General features: G+C 38.3%; 1 pseudogene; it reads left to right on the forward strand.

The window, feature by feature from the left end:
- The first annotated feature begins 19,707 nt into the window (after positions 1 to 19,707).
- Positions 19,708 to 20,561, forward strand: LOC116084720 (annotated as a pseudogene).
- Positions 20,562 to 21,756: the final 1,195 nt, after the last annotated feature.

Below are 21,756 nucleotides of genomic sequence, written 5' to 3' on the forward strand. Positions count from 1 at the left end.
CAAGCTAGTAACCCTGAAATGTCTTGCCCATACTCCCGAGCCCTACAGAACGCCCCCTCTAAGAGTGAATGTTCCATCCTCAGTTAGCTGTCTTTCTTTCTGCCTGCCTGCATTTTAAAACCCCTAAGTTCATCACTCAATTCTCGTATCTCGATCTTGAGTTGTTCCATCCTCAGATAGCTGTCTTTCTTTCTGCCTGCCTGCATTTTAAAACCCCTAAGTTTATCTCTCAATTCTCGTATCTCAATCTTGAGTTCTGCTCTACTTGGACAAGACCCGATTCGAGATCTCTCCCTTGTCTGGGAGGGCACAGACTTTGTGTAAGTACGCTGTCTCCTCATACAAGATGCAGTGAATTTGCCTTTGGTGGAAGTTTGGGTCTCTTCGGCTACCGTACTACTTGAGTCAGAGGAATTTTGGACCTCTTCGGTGTCCGTAGAGGTCTCAGTTTCTAAGTCAGAAACTGTCATTTCTGAATTTGTAAGGCTTTTTTCGTTGTCTGAATGATCCTCCTTCTGCTTATTTTTCTCATTTTCATTCATAATGTCCATAACCATTCCCCAAAGGTGGAGGGGAAATCCATCTACCTTATTATTTACAAGAGCCTTTCCTATCTTTTCCCAAGATTTTTTATTTATCTTGGTTAAACTCTCTAACCAAGGGCAGTGAACTTCTATTTTTTCTGATAATTCTGTTAATGCATCCTTTTTAACCCTAACTCCCTTTGTTCTGAGTAGCTTACCTGCATTCTGGGTAGCCACTTTTGAGACGCTTGCCTCCATAATTCCCCACCATCGATAAATCCCTAGGTGGACTAGAGTACTGGGCCAGTACTTATCCTACCTAGTCCCCGTAGCCTACTCACACAGATTCCTGGCCAGCGCTAGCCAAATCTCTTACCATGTGAAAATGGCCATGTCCGTTCCCTTCGGTTCCTTTTTTTTTTCTTTTTATACAGAGCTCTGTGTCCGACGGTGTGGTCTTTTAATCCATTTCTCTCATGTCTAAGCCCCAGTTCTGGGCACCATTCTGTAGAGTCCGGCCAGCGGATCTACTCGGGTCATGGGTAACCTCGAACTGGAGGTTGGACCAGACCTGTGGGAATAAACGGATGGAGAACAAAAGACAGAGAGATGCTAAGTAAATGTATCAAAGTGTGCTTTACTTGGGGTGAAATGGGTTTTTATATCCAGGCAGTAAAGTGAAACCACAATACCTAAACATAGTATATGCATAATGTAAATACAACAGCAGACATATAGACGCTGGGTTCACATTGTAGGCAACCAGTCTGTTTACGGTGGGCAAAGACTTCAAACAGGAGTCTTAGCAGAAGTTAGTTATAAGTCTGTCTTTTGATTTCAGGAGGAGCTGCAGTGTTTGTGAGCTATTGTCTTGCACCACAGGTGGTGGGCTTCAGGGTGGGGCTGTCTGTTCACTTTCACTTTCAGAAAGTTCGCGGAGACATTCGGGCAGCATTGGGGGGGAGACAACAATATACTATATTGAATCATTACACTCTACTCCTGAACAATGTACAATTATGTATCAGTTCAAATACACTCTGGTATGTAAACAAAAGACTGGCAGGAAAAGAGAAGCTCTGCTTTGGTGCTTAAGTGTCCCCAGAAGAATAGTCCTTTGACATTTTAGCTACTGACGGTGAACACAGTTTCCGAGTTGGGTAAGAGAGAGAAGGCGACAGGTCTGACTGTTGGGAGAGGGAGAGAGAGAAATATGAAGCAGTGTCTCCTGATGCTAACTTCATCAGAACTCAAACTCTCCTGATGGTTGTTTTCCATATCAGGATTCTGCGTCACTTCCAGGGGCCAGAGTCCTTTTGAGCCCCAGTAGCAACTATGCAAACTTCTTACTCAGAGACTACAGAGAAACATAAAAATGCCATGCTATCAAAGCATCTCAGTGTGGCCTGTTAAAAGATGGACTCTTTCTGCAAGTTTTCCTGCTCATTAAGAAGAAAATGCCTTCTGAGGGTTGTTATAGTCTTGGACAAATAGAGATGTTCTGTCTTTCTGCCTTATGAGTCACTGGAAAGTTTTGTAGAAGTTCAGCCAAAAGCACACCAAGCTAGTTCTCTACAACAGCTTTTTCATTTCATGGATTCTTTGCATCTTTATTTTCAAAGACTCTCATAATACAGAAGGAGTGAAATTAATATTTAATTACAAGAGGAGTAAATGCACAGAAATAGTAAAAGTGGATTTAAGATGGGAAATGGAAACTGTGTACCGCATGGCACTATGCATTGCTCACAGGAAGCTGAAACTTCTGTTTATCCTTTCAGCCAAACTCAAATAAAACTAGCTCTTACATGACTGGTGTTGGAGCTGGAGAAATTGCTCACTGCTTAAGAGTACTTGCTCTCACAAAAAAATCCAGGTTGGGTTTTCTCTACCCAAATGGTGACTCATAACCATTTGTAACTCCAATTTCAGGGGATCAGTTGCCTTCCTCTGGCCTTCTCTGGCACTGAGCATGGATATGATGCCCAGACAGACATGTGGGCAAAAAAAGTTAGTAAAACCATTAAAATGAGTGTGTTTTGCATGGTATAAACTTTATACTTAAGAGAACATATTTTCTCCTTAGATTGGCAATGGTGCTTTCTTTCCTGAATGTAGGAAGAGATAGTGTGGAAATAAGCAACCTTAGCTACAGAGATATATAGCACATTATCAATGAACAACAGATTGAGAGCACCTTGCTTTAAAATCATGAGCACTATTTATTCTTCTAACCCCCTTCAGTCTACTGGACTGGGCAAATGGCATAGGGGAAAAAGCAGTTCCACAGAAACAGTTCTCACAGAGGCAAAAAAAAAAGACTACGTTTTAAGATCTCCGAAAGGTCACTCATGTTAACACAATTTCAATTTCTCAAGTTGAAATTGGGAGTCAGTATTGTACCAGCTTGCTTTGCATACAGAGGGGGCTTGAGCACATAAAGAAGGAGTGGCTAAATGGCTCATGAAGCTAAATTGACGGCTTGGCTTGGACTTTCCTTCCCCTTGGTTAATCTAAGGCTGTCTACATGCAGGCATCACCTGCTATAAGAACCTTCTGGAACACTGTTGGGATGTGCCTATTAGCAGCTGGGGGCTTCGCTTATTTGGTTTCTGTTGTGATCATAAAGAAGAGAAAGAGCTAAAAGAATATGTCCTGGCAGGGTGTGAGGGAAGGGGGTACCCTGGAGGCCCATGCCAATGCATCCCTTCCCCCTGATGGATCAGATACACACCAGTATAGTATAGAATAGAGTTTATTTAGGGCATGGGGAGGGGAGTTAAGAGGGTAGCAGAGGCAGAGAAAGGCAGAGAGAGGGAGGCAGGCCATGACCATGTGAAGAAAGGGGGGAAGGGAATGGGGAGCAAGGCAGGAAGAGGCAAGAGGCAAGAGTGTAAGAGGGACAAGAGAGAGAGAAGCCAAGCAGCCCCTTTTATAGGGCCAAGTCTACCTGGCTCTTGCCAGGTAACTGACTGGGAGGGGCATACCTGGCTGCTGCTAGGTATCTGTGGGGTGGAGTTTACAAAGAATACCAACAGTTTTTAGACCCGTCACCAAGCACAAAGTGGTCGTTATACATAAACTGACCTTTGGGCCCACTCCTATACTTATGTTCTCACAAGAGACCTTCCCTGTATTCTCAGCTATGGCTTTATGTCACAACTTCAGCATGCTCAGAGGCATTCTGGTTCACTCTATTAACCTACTAGGCATACCTAGGACCCCTGACAGAGAAATCTTCCAGACAGTCCCACCATGGAGTGACTTCCTATAGCAGTGTGCATAGACTCCCCTAACAAAATACCCAAGCTTCCTTTGTTTATGAATGGCATCACAGTGTGAATAAACCCAGTGTTTTCCTTGCCTGCTACAGGTAGTAAGTCTTCCTTCCTTCACTCTTCCATGCCTCCTCAGTGCTTGTGTGTGTACTCCAGGATGTGAATCCCGGTGTGTCCGGTCACATTATCTACTCTTAAGCAAATGCTAAGCGAAGCAGTCAGAGTTGTGACAATGTAGTAAAACACTTTTTGGAATATTCACTCAGGGATGAAACGGGAAAGCAGCTCCACATTACTGACCACATAGTTACCAGAGGTATCAGGCCAGTGCCAAAGTCAATTAATTGAAGCCTAGTGACACCCAAGTCATGCTATGAGAAGTAAATAAGGAAATATGGTATGGAAGTCATAAAGTGACGTGATAGCTCAACTACCATTTGTCCAATATGACACTTCTGGAAAGAAAGACAAACAGAGAAGAAGGATGGAAGGAAGGAAGGAAGGAAGGAGGAAGGAAGGAAGGAAGGAAGAAAGGAGGGAGGCAGGGAGGGAGAGAGGAAGGAAGGAAGGAAGGAAGGAAGGAAGGAAGGAAGGAGTTCAGAAAAACAATCCATAGAAAGGACTTCTGTCCATAAAGGGAGAGAGCTCCTTCTATAGTTATCTTGCAATGTGAGAGCAAATCAGAGTTGTTAAAAGTATAAAATGAAGAAGCCCCTGGAGTGTCCTCTGGACCATCAGAGAGAAAATGACTCAGCGACTCTCCTGACAAGCCAGCAGACCTCCGTCAAAGCTGATGCATGATCAGAAGTAATATCAGAAGGAATGTGGGATTTGGCTCCGACTAACAAAAAAATTTTTTTTAATGTTGTACTTTTTTTTTTTATTTTATTATTACATAGACACACCAGAAGAGGAAGTCAGATCTCATTATGGATGGTTGTGAGCCACCATGTGGTTGCTGGGATTTGAACTCAGGACCTTTGGGAGAGCAGTCAGTGCTCTTACCCACTGAGCCATCTTACCAGCCCGACTAACAAAATTTTTTGTGTGTGTACAAGGTGGCATTCTTTTTGCTCATTAAATATACCTTTAAAATCATTCCATAAGAATTCTAGGAAGAAGATGGGCCATTACCATTCCATTTCCACATGATGGTATTCCCAAAGGTGCTGTGAGGGAGGAAATATGCAGTAAGAGTAATTTTCTAAACAATGCTCTGAGGACACACAAGGGCATGCTTAGTTAAAGTGTGCCATGACTCACAATGTAAAGCGGAAATCTTGACCTACATTTTAAAGATGGTTTAAAAGGAAAAGAGCTATAGTCTTAGTGTAAAAAGAAAACATGTTGAAATTTCCCTACTGCCCTTTGTCTGAGAATACAGCTGAATTTGAAAGTAGGGGTACATTTTGCATATATGCTTTATGGTTTTCATCTGTTCCTCTGTTGACAGAAACCCAAGCTGATGCCATAACTTGTCCATTGGGAATAAAAGGATCAAATGATATCATTTGCAATAAAATGAGTTGAACTGGGGCCCACACTCAGCAAATTAAAGCAAACGCAAAAAGACAAATATTTCATGTTTTCATACACATGTGCAGGCATGCATGCACGCACAAGGAGAGAAAGACAGAGAGAGAGAGAGAGAGAGAGAGAGAGAGAGAGAGAGACTATTTTAAACATCTATCTTTTGTAAATGTTTAAAGCATATTCGTGAGTAGCCACAACTTGCTTGCAAAAGTAAGTGTCTCAAGTAAACCATTGATTCATGTTACACCTAGAATATTTTTTAATATTCTGGTGTTTATTTCATTCACCCTTTTTCCTTCATCCTTTGGAGCAAACTTGATTTCAAGCCAGATCCTCTTTTAGGCAAATAGGACTGGTTAATGCACACACAGCTTAAACATCAGGAGAGACTCCCTACACAACTCAGAATGACTTGAAGCCAAGGTAGTTGCCAATCTTGCTAGGAAAGTGCCTACTTAATTCAATCTTTAGATATTAGTTTCTCTTTTTAAATAATTAACTGTATTTTACTGAAAAGAGAGGGATGATTTCGGTTGAGGAAATTTTACTTCCAACAGCACAGAAACTCCAGTGATCATTGAAGTCAGGATTCTGGATGAGGCTGGCAGTTTCCAAGAGGCCCCAAGTGAGAAAATGATACCCAGTAATGAATCTATCCAAATGCCTAGCACTCCACGGTCCCTATCTAGGGAACATATGGGGAGCTACAATTGCCAGTTTGATCCAAAATAGAGCCATTAGTATCCGTAACTGCATATAGCACTTGACAGAATTATGCATAATTTGAGCCAGCCCGCCGTACCTTCCTGTGGAGTCAAATGGAATTCAAGACATCACTTTATACTGAATTGTCTCTTACAATAACCCACACATTCAAAAACTCATGTCTACTGTGTTGAAAGGGTCGAACATTTCTAACAGAAAGTATCTCCATTTGGGTCTGGAAGGAGGATACTCCTAATACTTCCAAAGTCTTCCTCTTTCTCTCTCTCTTTCTTCATTTCTTTGGTTGCTTCTTCCTCCCCCTCTTGCTCCTGTTCCTCCTCCTCCTTCTTGTTGTTCTTTTTTCTTATTGCTATAAATGAAGGTTTTGAGCTAACAGTATTGTACATCACTTCATGTCAACAGTGATTTCCACACCTTTTTGATTGGCTATCAACATGGGATCCTCATTTTTAGTCCTCCGCCTGGTGGCTCCAAGTCTTGGACAACAATAAAAACTATGCATTCGCTTATTGACAATAACTAAGGCCTAGGTGTTCAGCAGCATCTTAAGATTTGCTTCCTCTATTTTTGAGAATATAATATAATTACATCATTTTCCCTTCCCTTTTCTCCCTCCAAACCTTCCCATAGTCTTCTCCTGGTCTCTTTCAAATTCATGTCCTCTTTTCTTCATTGATTAGTGTTATATGTATATATATTTATAAATGCATAAACATATTTCTAAATACATTCTGCTCAGTTTATATGATGTTACTTCCATGAATACTTGTATGAATATGTTTTCAGGCCTGACCATTTGGTATTAGAGAACCAATTTCTACAACTTTCCCTAGTTAAGACAATTACTCCCACTCTCCATATTCCTTAATTGTCTGTAGTTCTTTGAGTATTGTTTGTCTATATGTCTGCTGTCATTGGCTTGTTCAGGTCATGTTTAGGCCATCATGTTGGTGAGTTTTTAAGGGGTGTACCATCTGACATTACTATAGGAGACACAATATCATAGCAAATTTCCTGATCCTCCAGGGATTTTTTTTTTCTGACCACCGCTGCACTATGCTCCTTGGGTGTAGGGTAGATGTAAGTGCAGTCCTCATTCCTTACCAAGAAAAGTTTTCTTTGCAATCATCAAAGACTATTACAGAAAACCACAACCAATCAAAATGCAGAGTTACTTTAAACAGTTAATTCATTACACATGCTATTCTAAAACCACTTGGAGATGCTTATGAAAGTAGGATTCTCTAACTTCAGTGAATTCAAACACCTGCAACAAAAGGAACTCAAATTCTTCATACCTTATCATGTGTATTTAATTAGACTCCAAAGCAGAAGCTGTTTTTGCAAACAGGTGCCTACTTCTCTAAGGGATTCTCTGAGGGGCTCTAGCACACATTTGTGAGTTTCAAGAAATGAAACATTTTCTGTAGAGCTAAGACTTCAGATCAGCAACTGAAAAGCATGATGGTTTCGAGGTGCATTTCCTCAGCTGTTTATTCTTTTAGCAAGGTTTATGGTGTTACCGTTGAAGTAACAAATTAAAATGGCTTATAGCTCTATAATACTGCCATTTAAAAGGCTGTCATTATGAACAAATCAGAACCCAGCAGCCTGCAGGAACAGAACAGTATAAATAAATGATGGCCACCTCTAAAAAGTGAGCTGAGGTAAAGAATTAGGAGAACTGCACACATTTAATTAGGGAGCTCTACAATTATTGGAATAAAGACATTTTTACCATGAGGATGGCAAATACCATTGTAGCCACTGATCCCTAGAGGCATCAGCTTTCCCTTTGTTATCCAGATCCAACATCATCCTACAGTGCAGCTTCTTGGATGCTGGGCAACTCAAGCATTTTCAAGCATTAGCTGCTCACTGCATTTTCTGTTCCCCAAAAACCTCTTTGTTGTCTTCACCTTGCAACGTTTACATACAAAAGGATGACTGGTGCCAGGTGCCTCAGTTTCCCACACACTTGGCTTCAAGTGCCAGGTGACATATTTATTGATTAACCCTTACCTGTGAGGTTTATTTTCAACTGATTTGAGAGAACTGGGAACAGTAGAATTGTTCAAATATGACATCAATGATTTACTGCAATGTCTCTGTGACTAAGATGGAAGAGGCCCAAAGGTTTTCCTTCTGTTTAGACTTAAGGTAGTCACTGCTTTTGTTGGTTTGAGCAGCTGGTCTTGGGAGATTTTAATTCTTCCTCTTCTCCCTCTCTTTCCCTGTTTTTATTCTTGGGAAATGATGAAATGCTTTTCACAGATTTTTTCTGGATAAGTTCTACAAATGTGAAACAACAATTTTAACACGTTTCCTTAGCTGCAGGTTATACAATTAGACACTGCCTGCATTTTCTGTTCTCATGCCAATTGATCAAAACCAGTACTTCAGTGATGGGTCTGTGAGGAGATGACTCAATATAGCCATTACTTTAAAGTCTCAGTACTAAGATCTGGGGCATAGTCTTAAGAAGGAACAGCCTGGCCTAAGAGTCATTTATTTCACATCTCTGTAAACTTGGGGGCTAGTTACCTAGTCCCTGTGTGATTAGGAAGGTAATATTCATAGTTCCCATCATGTGGTTTGCTGTGAGGATCCGCAGCCACATGAGAAAATAGCTCCAAAGGGCCTGGCACACAGAAAGTATGAAGACCAACTGTCATCAATCTACATCTGTAGTCTCCCTGCATCATTTCAGCCAGTTCACCAGGAAAACATAAGGAACAACTGAATTTCATCAATAAGAATGTGAAAATTGACTTAAATAAATTTACTTCCACATCCTAAAAAACAAGATAACCTGTTTGATGATGGCAAGTTGAAACTTTATTCTTTGAAAAAATTACATACATGTGTTTATATTTGATAAAGACAGAATTTGACAGTTGATGATTAGGAGCCCTTATCTTTATTAGAAATACATTGATAAGCAATTAGGCCTTTTTAATTTTATGGCAAAATATCACTTTATTTTTAAAAAGGCATTGCTTTGGAATATATATGCTATGTACATTATCATAGTTTTGTTTCATCTTTGTATGACTAATAATATGATACATATTTATTTGAATTATTAGTTTTGTTGTTTATTTTTTATTAGATATGTTCTTTATTTACATTTCAAATGATATCTCTTTCCAGGTATTCCCTCTAAAACAAACAAACAAACAAACAAAACTCTGTTCCTTTCCTTCTCCCCCTGCTCACCAACTTACCCTCTCCCGCTTCCTGGCCCTGGCATTCTCCTACACTGGGACATAGAACCTTCACAGGACCAAGTGCCAAACTGATTTCCAGAGTGGTAGCAATCCTACTGGTAATGAAGGAGTGCTCCTCTTTCTTCACAATCTCACCAGCATCTGCTGTCACCTGAGTTTTTGAACTTAGCCATTCTCACTAGTGTGAGGTAGAATCTTAGGGTTCTTTTGATTTGCATTTCCCCGATGACTAAGGATGTTGAATATTCCTTTAGGTGCTTCTCAGCCATTCAGTATTCCTCAGTTGAGAATGCTTTGTTTAGCTCTGTACCCCATTTTTAATAGGGTTATTTGGTTCTCTGGAGTCTAATTTCTTGAGTTCTTTGAATATATTAGATATTTGTCATCTATCAGATATAGGATTGGTAAAGATCTTTTCTCAGTCTGATGGTTGCCATTTTGTCCTATAGACAGTGTCCTTTGCCTTACAGAAGCTTTGTAATGTTATGAGTTCCCACTTGTCAATTCTTGATCTTAGAGCATAAGCTATTGGTGTTCTGTTCAGGAAATTTTCCCCTGTGCCTATGTGCTCGAGGCTCTTCCCCACCTTCCCTTCTATTAGTTTCAGTGTATCTGGTTTTATGTGGAGGTCCTTGATCCACTTGGACTTGAGCATTGTAGAAGGAGATAGGAATGGATTGATTTGCATTTTTCTACATGCTAACCTCCCGTTGAGACAGCACCACTTGTTGAAAATGCTGTCTTTTTTCCACTGGATGATTTTAGCTTCTTTGTTAAAGAAGATCAAGTGAATATAGGTCTGTAGGTTCATTTCTGGGTCTTCAATTCTATTCCATTGATCCACCTGCCTGTCACTGTACCAATACCATGTAGTTTTTTTTTTATCACAATTGTTCTGTAGTAAGGCTTAAGGTCAAGGATGGTGATTCTACCAGAGGTTCTTTTATTGTTGAGAATAGTTTTCACTGTCCTAGGTTTTTGTTATTCCAGATGAATTTGCAAATTCCTCTTTCCAAGTCTGTGAAGAATTGAGTTGGAATTTTGATGGGGATTACATTGAATCTGTAGATTGCTTTCGGCAAGATGGCCATTTTTACTATATTAATCCTACCAATCCATAAGCATGGGAGGTCTTTCCATCTTCTGAGATCTTCTTCAATTTCCTTCTTCAGAGACTGGAAATTCTTGTCATAAAAATCTTTTACTTCCTTAGTTAGAGTCACCAAGATATTTTATATTATTTGTGACTATTATGAAGGGCATTGTTTCCCTAATTTGTTTCTTAGCCTGTTTATCCTTTATGTAGAGAAAGGCCAATAATTTGCTTGAACTAAATTTATATCAAGCTACTTTGCTGAAGTTGTTTATCAGGTTTAGGAGTTCTCTGATTGAATTTTTGGAGTCACATAAGTATACTATCATATTGTCAGCAAATAGTGATAGTTTGACTTCTTCCTTTCCAATTTGTATCCCTTCAATCTCCTTTTGTTGTCTAATTGTTCTGGCTAGGACTTCAAGTACAATATTGAGTAGGTAGGGAGAGAGTGGGCAGCATTTTCTAGTCCCTGATTTTAGTGGGATTTCTTCAAGTTTCTCTCCATTTAGTTTGATGTCAGCTACTAGTTTGTTGTATATTGCTTTTACTATGTTTAGGTATGGGCCTTGAATTCCTGATCTTTCTAAGACTTTTATCATGAAGGGGTGTTGGATTTTGTCAAATGCTTTCTCAGCATCTAATGAGATGATCATATGTTTTTTTTCCTTTGAGTTTGTTTATATAGTGAATTAAGTTTATGGATTTCCATATACTGAACCATCGTACATCCCTGGGATGAAGCCTACTTGATCATGATAGATGATCATTTTGATGTGTTCTTGGATTCAGTTTGCAAGAATTTTATTGAGCATTTTTGCACCAATATTCATAAGGGAAATTGGTCTGAAGCTTTCTTTCTTTGTTAGGTGTTTGTGTGGTTTGGGTATCAGAGTAATTGTGGCTTCACAGAATGAATTGGTCAGAGTACCTTCTGTTTCTATTTTGTGGAATAGTTTGAGGAGTATTGGTATTAGGTCTTTGAAGGTCTGATAAAACTCTGCTCTAAACCAATCTGTCCTGGGCTTTTTTTTTTTTTTGGTTGGAAGACTATTAATGACTGTTTCTATTTCATTAGTAGATATGGGACTGTTTAGATTGTTTATCTGATCTCAATTTAACTTTGGTACCTGGTATCTGTCTAGAAAATTGTCCATTTCATCCAGGTTTTCCACTTCTGTTGAGTATAGGCTTTTATAGTAGGATCTCATGATTTTTTGGATTTCCTCGGTGTGTGTTGTTATGTCTCCCTTTTCATTTCTGATCTTCTTAATTAGGACACTATCTCTATGTCCTCTAGTTAGTCTGGCTAAGGGTTTATCTATTTTGTTGATTTTCTCAAAGAACCTGCCCCTGGTTTGCTTGATTCTTTGTATAGTTGTTTTTGTTTCCATTTGATTGATTTCAGTCCTCAGTTTGATTATTTCTTGCCTTCGACTCCTCTTGGGTGAATTTTCTTCTTTTTGTTCTAGAGCTTTCAGATGTGCTGTCAAATTGCTGGTATATGCTCTTCCAGTGTCTTTTTTGAGACACTCAGAGCTATGAGTTTTCCTCTTAGGATTGCTTTCATTGTGTCCCATAAGTTTGGGTATGTTGTGGTCTCATTTTCATGGAACCCTAGAAAGTCCTCAATTTCTTTCTTTCTTTCTTCCTTGACCAAGTTATCATGAGTAGAGTATTGTTAAGAGCCCACATGTATGTGGGCATTCTATTGTTTATGTTATTATTTAGGAGCAGCTTTAGTCCATGGTGATCTGATAGGATGCATGGAATTACTTAAGTCTTCTTGTATCTGTTTAGGCCTGTTTTATGACTGATTATATGGTCAATTTTGGAGAAGGTACCATGAGGTACTGAGAAAAAGATATATCCTTTTATTTTAGGATAAAAGTTCTATATTTATCTGTTAAATCAATTTGTTTCATAACTTTTCTTAGTCTCACTGTGTCTTTGTTTTGTTTGTTTCCATGATCTGTCCATTGCAGAGAGTGGGGTGTTGAAGTCTCCCACTATTATTGTGTGTGGTGCAATGTGTGCTTTGAGCTTTATTAAAGTTTCTTGTATGAATGTAGATACCCTTGCATTTGCAGCATAGAGGTTCAGAATTGAGAGTTCATCTTGGTAGATCTTACCTTGGATGAATATGAAGAGTCCCTTCTTATTTTGTTTGATCACTTTAGGTTGAAAGTTGATTTTATTTGATATTAAAGTGGCTACTTCACCTTGTTTCTTGGGACCATTTGTCTGGAAAATTGTTTTCCAACCTTTTATTCTGAGGTAATATTTCTCTTTGTCATTGAGGTGGATTTCCAGTATGCAACAAAATGTCGGGTCCTGTTTATGTACCCAGTCTGATAGTCTATGTCTTTTTATTGGGGAATTGAGTCAATTGATATTAATAGATATTAAGGAAAATTTATTGTTGCTTCCTGTTATTTTTGTTGTTAGAGTTGGAATTCTGTTCAAGTGGCTATCTTCTTTTAGTTTTTTTGGAAGATTACTTTCTTGCTTTTTCTAGGATGTAGTTTCCCTCCTTGTGTTGGAGTTTTCCATTTATTATTTTTTGAAGGGCTGGATTTGTGGAAATATATTGTGTAAATTTGGTTTTGTCATGGAATACTTTAGTTTTTCCATCTATAGTAATTGAGAGGTTTGCTGGGTATAGTAGCCTGGGTTGGCTGGCATTTGTGTTCTTTTATGGTCTGTATTTCATTAACCCAGGATATTCTGGCTTTCATAGTCTCTGGTGAGAAATCTGGTATAATTCTGATAGGTCTGCCTTTATATGTTACTTTACCTTTTTTTCCTCACTGCTTTTAATATTCTTTCTTTGTTTTGTGCATTTGTTGTTTTGATTATTATGTGGTGGGAATAATTTCTTTTCTGGACCAAACTATTTGGAGTTTTGTAGGCTTCTTGTATGTTCATGGGCATCTCTCTGTCTCTGTCTCTGTCTCTGTCTCTCTCTCTCTCTCTGTGTGTGTGTGTGTGTGTGTGTGTGTGTGTGTGTGTGTCTGTCTGTCTGTCTCTCTCTCTCTTTCTCTCTTAGGTTAGGTAAGTTTTTTTTCTATAATTGTGTTGAATATATTTACTGGCCCTTTAATTTGGAGGTCTTCACTCTCTTCTATACCTATTATTCTTAGGTTTGGTCTTCTCATTATGTCCTGGATTTCCTGAATGTTTTGGGTTAGGAACTTTTTGCATTTTGCGTTTTCTTTGACTGTTGTGTCAATGTTTTCTATAGTATCTTCTGCACCGGAGATAATCTCTTCTATCTCTTGTATTCTGTTGTTGATGATTGCATGTATGACTCCTGACTTCTTTCCTAGGTTTTCTATCTCCAGTGTTGTCTCTCTTTGTGATTTCTTAATTGTTTCTACTTCTATTTTTAGGTCCTGGATGGTTTTGTTCAATTCTTTCACCTGTTTGGTTGTGCTTTCCTGTAATTCTTTGAGGGATTTTTGTGTTTCCTCTTTAAGGACTTCTACTTGTTTACTCATGTTTCCTGTCATTCTTTAAGGGATTTTTGTGTTTTCTCTTTAAGAACTTGTATGTGTTTACCTGTGTTCTCTGTATTCCTTTAAAGGAGTTATTTATGGTCTTCTTAAATTCCTCTATCACCATCGTGAGATATGATTTTGGATACAAATCTTGCTTTTCCAGTGTGTTGGGATATCCAGGACTTGCTGTGGTAAGAGTACTAGGTTCTAGTAATGCCAAATAGTCCTGGTTTCTGTTGGTAAGATTCTTGCATTTGCCTTTTGCCATCTGTTAATCTCTGGTGTTAGATGTTCTTGCTGTCTCTGGCTTGACCTTGCTCCTCCTGTGAGTCTGTAAGCCTGTGTCAGCACTCCTGGGAGATCAGCTCTCACCTGGAAAGACCAGAGAGAAGAGGGCTGTGGATCAGGTGTCCCTCCTGAGTCCTGGGGTCAGAGCACTCTCTGGAAACTTACTATCCACTGGCAGGAAAGGTATACAGAGGGCTGTGGATCAGCTGTCCTTCATAGTTGTAGATGGAGGTAGAAAGGCCAGTTACGTTGTTTTAATCTTAACTTTTCAATAAACTAAACCATTTAGGATAGAAATTAGAGTCTGAATTTCAGGCTGATTAGCCTATCTATTCTTTTAAATATAAATTATTTATACCTAAAATTATTTTTTCCAAAAACTCAAATCAATTCAGATGTGAAGTGATGCTGCTCTTGAAATATTCATAATGTACAATTAGAAGAACTACTGATGTTAAAATATCAAGTTATAGTGATGTGTGCCATCCAGTCAACATTTACTAAACACAGCTCAATGCACAACTTGTTATATTTATGCAAGGGAATTAATGACCTTATTTGATTTTCAAAATAGCCCTTGACCTAAATTCTTAAAAGAAGAAACCTTCACAGTTTAAATGGGGCATTGTTGATAAAACGAGCTGGATTGTAATAGTTTTCTGGAGAAAAATATATACTATTAAAACAATATTTTTATGTGTTCTAATTTTTTAATATCTCAGTAGTTTATTTAATACTACATTTCTACACTAAAATAATATTATTTTGTTCCCCCTTCTAAGAAGGATTGAAGTATCCACACTTTGGTCTTCCTTCTTGAACTTCAAGTGGTCTATGAATTGTATCTTGAGCATTCAGAGCTTTTGGGTTAATAGCCACTTATCAGTGAGTGCATACCATGTGTGTTCTTTTGTGACTGGGTTACCTCACTCAGGATGATATTCTCCAGATCCATCCATTTCCCTAAGAAATTCATGAAGTTGTTGTTTTCAATAGCTAAGTAGTACTCCATTGTGTAAATGAAGCCCATTTTTGTATCCATTCCACTGTTGAAGAACATCTGGGTTCTTTCTAGCTCCTGGCTATTATAAATAAGGCTGCTATGAACATAGTGGAGTATGAGTCCATGTTATATGTTGGAGGATCTTCTGGGTATATGCCCAAGGAATGGTATAGCTGGTTCCTCAGGTAATACTATGTCCAATTTTATGAGGAACCACCAGACTGATTTCCAGAGTGGTTGTACCAGCTTGCAATCCCACCAACAATGGAGAAGTGTTCTTTCTCCACATCCTTGCCAGTATCTGCTGTCACCTGAGTTTTTGATCTTAGCCATTCTGACTGGTGTGAGGTGGAATCTCAGGGTTCTTTTGATTTACATTTCCCTGATAACTAATGGTATTGAACATTTTCTTTAGGTACTCCTCAGCCATTCATTATTCTTCAGTTGAGAACTCTTTGTTTATCTCTGTACCCTGTTTTTTAATAGGGTTATTTGATTCTCTGGAGTTTAACCTCTTGAGTTCTTTGTATATATTAGATATTAGCCCTCTATCAGATGTAGGGTTTGTAAAAAAAATCTTTTCCCAATCTGTTGGTTGCAGTTTTGTCCAATTGACAATGTCCTTACAGAAGCTTTGCAATTTTATGAGGTTCCATCTGTCAGTTCTTGATCTTAGAGCATAAGCTATTGGTGTTCTGTTCAGGAAATTTTCCCCTGTGCCTATTTGTTTGAGGTTCTTCCCCACTTTCTATTCTGTTAGTTTCAGTGTATCTGGTTTTAAGTGGAGGTCCCTGATCCACTTAAGCTTTGTACAAGGAAATAAGAATGGATTGATTTGCATTCTTCTACATGCTGATTGCCAGTTGAACCAGCACCATTTGTTGAGAAGATACAGAGACAAAGTGTGGAGTAGAGACTGAAGGAAAGGTCATCCAAAGAATTCCCAACCTGGGGATCCATCTTATATACAGTTACCAAACCCAGACACCATTGTGGATGACAAGAAGTGCTTGCTGACAGGAGCCAGCTGACAGAGCTGTCTCCTGAGAGGCTCTGCTAGAGCCTGACAAATACAGAGGAAGATGCTCCTAGCCAACCATTGGGGTGAGCATGGGTTCCCCAGTGGAGGAGTTAAAGGAAGGTCTGAAGGAGCTGAAGTGGTTTGCAGCCCCATATTAGGAAAAACAATATCAACCAACCAGACCTCTCTGAGCTCCCAGATACTAAGCCACCAACCAAAGAATATACATGGAGGGACCTATGACTCCAGTTGCATATGGCCTTGTTGGACATTAGTGAGAGGAGAGGCCCTTGGTCCTTCAAAGGCTCGATGTCCCAGTGTAGGGGAATTCCAAGCCAAGGAAGTGAGAGAGTAAGTGGGTGGGGGAGCACCTTCTCAGAAGCAGGTGGAGTGGGGATGGCATAGGGGGTTTTCAGAAGGGAAACCAGGAAAGGGGATAACACTTGAAATGTAAATAAAGAAAATATCTAATTTTAAAAAAAGAATATAGTTTAGGAGATGCAATGTAACATTCAAAACACATAGTGACGTTCATTTATTACAGACACTTATTGTGGAGCGCTGCTGCTGTGCCTTTAAGATGGTGCCTGCCCTTCTTCTGCTAAGGAGTAAACAAGTCCTTATTTGGCAAGAGGGTTGCACCTGCCAGTGGTCTGATCTTTCGTCATAAGGCTATAGCCAATGATAGCACAAGAGGTGGTATGGGCTCATGGGCAGTCCTACGAAGGGTATTTAAGCAGCACTCACAGACCATTCGGGGCATACCCTTGAATCTCATGTAACTAACAGCTCCTGAGTAAACTGTTGCTGGAAGGAACTGGTGTGCTAGTCTTTCTTCCCTGCTGGTCAGGGTGATCGGCACGGCACAACTTATGATGTGTTTATGTGTGTGTATGTGTGTGTGTGTGTCAGAGAGAGAGAGAGAGAGAGAGATGTGCATATGCCCATGCCCATGCATGACTATATATGTCTGAATTTAAAATTTAGAGTTTTCATGCATATGTTTAAATACGTGTTTCCCTTATTAATATATCATTTGACCTTCCATATCTAAACTATTCTAGAAAATGGAATATCTGGGATTTACATTATGAGATTCTATTAAGTAAGAGAAAATGAATATTCATCTATACTACTTTACAAACTTAATGAACTCTATAATTATTTCATAATTCTGTCAATCAAAAAACCTATTAAAGTGTATGGGTTTCTCATAAATAGACTAACTGATATTAAAATCTATTTGTTATACAATAACACATGCATTTCTGTTAGACAGAGATATATTTATCAAGAGTACAAAAATACTCAATTACACATAGAGTTATTAAACTTAAAGTATTGTCGGTAATGTGTTAGTTTTGTTTAGGACTCTGTCAGTAGTAATAAAGCAAACCTGGGCTCATTCATTTTATATTCACTCTTAAAATTATTGTGTTGAGATTAGAAATCAAAAAATATTTTGGAAGAACAATTAATTTCAAATTGAAGAATACCTCTTTAAATAATATACTGTAAGAAAATAATTAAATGCAGAGTGTATTTTTACAAGCCTATCAGGTATAGTTTATAGTAAATTTCAAAATAATTTGACAAATTAGAAAAATCAGACATTTAAATAAATTGCCAATATAGCTTCATATGCATAATTAGCTTTCAAAGATTTAATGTTTATCCCAGATTAGAGAAATGATTTTCTAAGGGTCTAAAGTTTATTTGTTTTGTGTTCAATGTTAAAGATTGAACCCAGCCTCTTGAATGCACTTTCTTGTTTATAGGCAAGGGCCATTGTCCTTCCAACAAAATCAGCTGTTTGAGTTCTAGTCTTCCTAAAATCATCTCCTAATCCAAAACATTTAGATGGAGCTAACTTCTTTCAATTTAGTTTCATCTTTCCCAAGTCCTGCCAAATCATACTGTGTTACATAATTTTTTTCCTTGTTTCCACCTTAGCCTATTTTTGGAGAATGAAGACAATGATTAAACACTTGAAATATCAAAAACAGCATGATGGTGCTCACACACAATCTCTGCATTCCAGAGACAAGATAAACTGATCAAAGTTCAAGGTCACCATTAGCTACATAGTGTTTGAGCTAACCTGAGCTGTCTAAGATCTTGTCTAAAAACAAGACTAAAATTAAGACATCCCTCTGTCTATAAAACCTCAGCTCCCCCATTTACATCACACTTTAGATTTCTTGGGGGAGTAATATAAATGTCAGCTGTTCTGTTGTAAGTACTTGAAGAACTCTCAAAGGTCCTCATTTCTTTCAACTTAGACAGTCCTTTGCCTGATCTGATTGCTCTTCTCTATATGATTCCTGTTGTTTGATTTAATCCGTATATCCCATATAGTCTTCAGTTGTTACTTTTCTTGTCCCTATCTATGGAGGTTACTTGCATTTCTAGTTTTTCTGTTTGAACAATATAAATTGTGTCATCATAGCTTTTCTCATCATGAAATTAGTACCCACTTCCTTGGTATTATTGAATTAACTAATGCTTCTTATATTTCTCTTCCTGTCTATTTTTCTATATACTTCTCTTTCTGTATTTTATATAAGAAGCCTGGTTGATTAATTGTTTTGGGGGTCCATTCAACTTCATGATGACATGTTATTTACTTTAAAATGACATTGTGATTAAAGTTTCATTCTCAGGTATTATAGCATGGTACTTCAATATATCTTTGTGGTGAAATTCATCTGATTTCATAGTGTTCTCTTTTACCAGTTTGAGCTTTTTTCTTTTTTCATTCAATTTTTTTAATGTATTCACTTTACATCATTTTCATTGCATGACCTCCTGATCACCCCTTCCTAAAACTCTTCCTGTATCACACATCCCCTTCTCCTCTGAGTGGGTGGGGGTCCCCCTGAGGATCTCCCCATCCTGGCACTTCAAGTCTCTGGGAGGCTAGGTGCTTCCTCTCTCACTGAAGCCAGATAAGGCAGTCTAGGTAGAAGAATATACCACATGAACAGGCAACAGCTTTTGGGTTAGCCTCCATTCCAGTTGTGCAGGACCCCCATGAAGACCAAACTTGGATCAAGATTTAGTACAGTTTAGGAACATAACAAATAACATAATGTCTAGATTTGATGAAATAATAATAGTGCTCTTTTGAACTCTGAATCCATGAAAAGCATACAGCATGTTCTTGACCACCAGTCTACTAAACTTGTTTCTCCCTAATAACTCAGCCACTAAAATATTGCTAGTTACACTTAATTGTTATGGGGAATTAGATTCCATTTAATTGATGTTGATCTGAACTCATACAGCACTGAATTACCAATCAGCATGGCATACAATAAGAAAGAATTTCTCAGAATTTGTTTTTAATCACTTTTCTTCCCAAAGAATGTTGGGAATGCTTGTTATAATATAGAAAATCCAGGTTTCAGTTCTGGCCTGAACGATGCAGGCTCATGCCCCAATGACACCCAGAAATTAAGACTTTTTTGGAACCCAGGAGGTCACAGATGGCTGCTTTGTGGCTGTTATCATGCCACAAAATGACTACATTGAACTGCACCGCAAACAATATGGATATCGTTTAGACTACTATGAGAAAAAAAAGAAAGAAAGAAAGAAGGTCTGGAGGCCCATGAATTTCAAAGAAGGCCAAAAAAAAAAAAAAAAAAAAAAAAAAAAAAAAGAAGAAGAAGAAAAGAAAAGAAAAGAAAACTGGCCTAAAGGCTAAGCTCTACCATAAACAGTGCCATGACAAGAAAATACAAATTAAAAAGACTATTAAGATGCATGAAAACAGAAACACCAAGCAGAAGGATGGTGATGATAAGACTCCACAGGGAGCAGTTCCTGCCTATCTGCTGGACAGAGGGGCAGTCAAGAGCAAAAGTACTTTACAACATGATTAAGCAGAAACGAAAAGAAAAGGCGGGAAAATGGGAGGTCCCTCTACCCAAAGTTCATGCCCAAGGAGAAACAGATGTATTGAAAGTTATTGGAACAGGAAAAAGAAAAAAGAAGGCATGGAAGAGAATGGTTACTAAAGTCTGCTTTGCTTTGTTGGTGATGACTTTACAAGAAAACCACTTAAATATGAAAGGTTCATTAGGCCTACGTTTCAAAAAAGCCCATGGGACACACCCTGAGCTGAAAGTTACCTTTTGCCTGCCTATACTCGGTGCTGATACTCGGTGTGAAAAAGAACCCATCATTCCCATTAGATACAGCCCTGGGTGTGATCACCAGAGGCACAGTTATTGAAGTGAACGTGAGCGAGTTGGGCCTCGTGATATGACACAAGGAGGTAAGGTGATTTGGGGAAAGGATGTCCAAGTTACCAGCAATTCTGAAAACGATGGGTGCATAAATGCGGTCCTGCTGGTTTGACAGTGATGACATACAAGTCATTCCACTCAATACTGAAGACTAGACAGTCAGGAAAACACCATTGCTGTGACCTTTCTGAACTACCAAGCAGCTTTGCGCCATGTGCAGTCATCAAGAAGTATTTATTAAATTGTAAAGGAAAATAAAACACTGCCCGATTTAAGAAAAAGAAAAGAAAATCCAGGTTTCACAGAAAGATCTTTTCTACAATGTAATAAAGTCTTGATTCATCAAATTACTGACTAAAATGTCATTGTAACTGCATTTCTTCTCTTCATGTAGCTATTAAAACTAGTCTATGAAAAAATGATATATAACACAGCCATGGTAAAGTTAAAGGACCTAAAGTATGCACATTATGAAGATGTAATATTAATGTTAGCAAAGATATTAGAAGAAATATTTAAGCACATCATAAGTATAAATGTTGCCCATGATGGCTTTTCTCAAAGTGTATCACAGTATTAATCAGCAACACTCAGATCTGTTTATTGATAGAGATCCATATTTAAAAATAAGTACCCACTTATTATAGTAAATGAATTGCCTACCTTCAGCGGTACTTATGTAAACTGTCCCAGGTACAGCTGCCGTTGAACAGCAGATGCACCGATGACACATTCTTAGCTAATTCTGTCACATTTACAAAGTTGCTTTACATTCGTCATGAAGATTAGATATTTACATAAGATAATCTACATAAAACTGGCTGCCACACTCTCCACACAGAGTAGACACTCATCAAAAGCCATCCTTGTTAATATAATTCAAGGTCCAGGAAGCTGTAAACACTGTTGTGAACGCATTAAATATATCATAACTTCTTTAGCCTTATATCACATGCTTCCTTTCAAAACAGTGATTGAGATGAATCTATATCTATGAATACCTTTTTGATGAAATTATAAGTAAATATTTCAATTACATGTTGCTAAAGTGATGATAATGTATTCTATTACTTAAAATATTCTATAGAGTTGTCTTTTATTTTTAAGGGATTTCAGGACAAGTAACTTTTTAGTAACATTCTAAAAATAAATGGTTCCTAATCATTAGCATGCATCAAAATCACGTAGAAAGTGTGTGTTGTGTAGTGCATGTTTGTAATGGTCCTTCCTGTACCTGAGAGTGCACAGTGAATTCATGAACATCAGCTGGAGGTTGGAGGTCAATGACAGATAGTCTACTGCTCTTC

The sequence above is a fragment of the Mastomys coucha genome, unplaced genomic scaffold (genome assembly GCF_008632895.1).
Source record: "Mastomys coucha isolate ucsf_1 unplaced genomic scaffold, UCSF_Mcou_1 pScaffold9, whole genome shotgun sequence".
NCBI lineage: Eukaryota > Metazoa > Chordata > Mammalia > Rodentia > Muridae > Mastomys > Mastomys coucha.